Source organism: Gracilinanus agilis, chromosome 5 (assembly GCF_016433145.1).
Source record: "Gracilinanus agilis isolate LMUSP501 chromosome 5, AgileGrace, whole genome shotgun sequence".
Lineage (NCBI taxonomy): Eukaryota > Metazoa > Chordata > Mammalia > Didelphimorphia > Didelphidae > Gracilinanus > Gracilinanus agilis.
The window spans coordinates 155,178,320-155,180,603 of NC_058134.1; positions in this window are offsets into that span (position 1 = coordinate 155,178,320).

Genomic DNA, 2,284 nt, shown 5'->3' on the forward strand with positions numbered 1-2,284 from the left:
TAAAGCTCATTTATGGGTTGAAGCTTTCTCACCCCTACTGTGAGCCTTTCTTGCCAATCTGTGGAAGAGTCATTTCTGCTTCTGTTGTGTTCCATGATTCACAGCTATATAAACACCATTGGGCCTTTAATTCTAGCAATTTCAGATCATTAAAAGAGCCCTGCAATTTTCTGAAGGCAAACCAACCTGCCCCCTCTCATTTAATTCTAGGACAAATTTGCCTCTTTATGTTGTCATAGATATCTGTCTTTATTCATGGGCAAGCTCTATGGGTTATAACTATCCAACTACATGTCATAATTTGGGAAATATACCATGAAACAATTTTATTATCAATGCAAATTAAACAGGAGTACTTGATGGACTCAACTACTTGAGTGCCTACAGCTTAGCCCTCTGCTGGGTGTCCTGAAAGGGGAAAAAATGTTTAAGATACAGTCATTTTAGTTGGAAAGTCAAGAAAGACCATCATATTCCCCCCCAAATCAAATTATACATGGATAGGATGAGGGAAATGGGGCTAGGCAACAAATTCAGTTCAATTTGATAAGCATTTATTAAGCACTTACTCTATGCCAGTTACTATATAGTTTTGAAACACAAAGACAAAAATTCCACACTGAATAAAGCCCGGTGGAAGAAATGAGATTTTTAGGTTGGTGAATATTAGGGGAAGGAATATAATAGTTTTCTTAAAATAAATGAGAACTGCCCTATGCAAGAGGCATTATTAGTTTTATTTGGTCATGGAGGGAAGAACAAGGGTTAATGAATGCCAAGTCAGAGCTGTATTTTGACTCGATAAAAGGGAAAACTTTCTACCAAAGTTAAAAAATGGAACAGGGTGCATAACTAATTTGATGGTGATAGAAAATATAAAACTAGTTCAGAAAAAAGACAAATCACCAGGGGTAGCATCAATGGTTTTTTTTTTAAACCATTGCCTCCTCTCTTAGACTCAATATTGTGTAATGGTTTCAAGACAGAAGAGTGGTAAGGGCTAGGCAATCGGTGGTGGTGGTGGTTGTGGTTAAGAAACTTGCCCAGGATCACACAGTTAGGAAGTGTTTGAGGCCAAATTTGAACCCAGGACCTCCCATCTCCAGGCCTGGCTCTCAATCCACTGGGTCATCTAGCTGTTCCCCATCATTGTATTTTTGACCAGACCTAGGACTTGATCAGGATAGGGAATTCCTGGTAAGAAAACTCCCTGTTCCAGTACAGATCAGCTTCTTTCTCTCTGACCCAACATCTCTCTGTCTGACCTCAGCTCTATCACACTGCCCTTCTGCCTTCTGGGACTGGAATACCCTTGCTACTTACTCTTTGGACAAGAATATGCAAGGTTCTTGATTGTGGAAAAGTAACTTTTCCAAGGCTGGGAGAGTTTTTGCCTAACTTTGGAATGAAAACTCTGGGGAGCCCAGAGATGAGATTATGTACTATTTTGTCAGTGCTGTGGGAATTTCCAGAGACATACATAGGTTCCTTTTCACTAGAATTGTGCTAAAATTCACTTTGGGCATTTCATGTTTAAAACTTTCCAGGAGGCTTCTCCCAGACTTTTAAAGCTTATTCCACCAGCCTATAGTTCCATTTAAAAAAATAATTGATTTCATTATTGTTGTGTTGTTTAGACTCCATTTGGGGTTTTCTTGGGAAAGATGCTAGAATGGTTTGCCATTTTTCTCCAGTGAATTAAGGCAAACAGATGGTTAGTGATTTGCTCAACTAGTAAATACCTGAGACTGGATTTGAATTCAGATTTTCTTGACTCTAGGCCTTCTTCTCCATTCACTGAGCCACCTAGCTAGTTGCCTTTTAGTTGCTTCATTACATATGTACAAATGTTATTCCAAGTTCCTAAACCAGTATGTAATTTTAAACAATCCAAACATCTGTAAAATGGAATCAGGTGTTTTGTTTTGTTTTGTTTAATTTTGACTTCCAAATTCTCTCCCTTCCCTCTCCCTAAGAGGCCAAGCAAATCGATATATGCGTGCAATCATGTAAAACATTTTTCCTTATTAGTCATTTCATGAAAAAGAACTCAACCAAAAAAAATTAAAAAAGCAAGATAAGACATGAGAATTAGGCATCTAAAAGTTAAAAAAGGGGGACAGCTAAGCAGCTCAGTGGATTGAGAGCCTATAGAGGAGGTCCTTGGTTCAAATCTGGCCTCAGACACTTCCCAGCTGTGTGACCCTGGGCAAGTCACAACACCCATTGCTTAGCCCTTACCACTCTTCTGCCTTAGAACCAATACATAGTATTGATTCCAAGA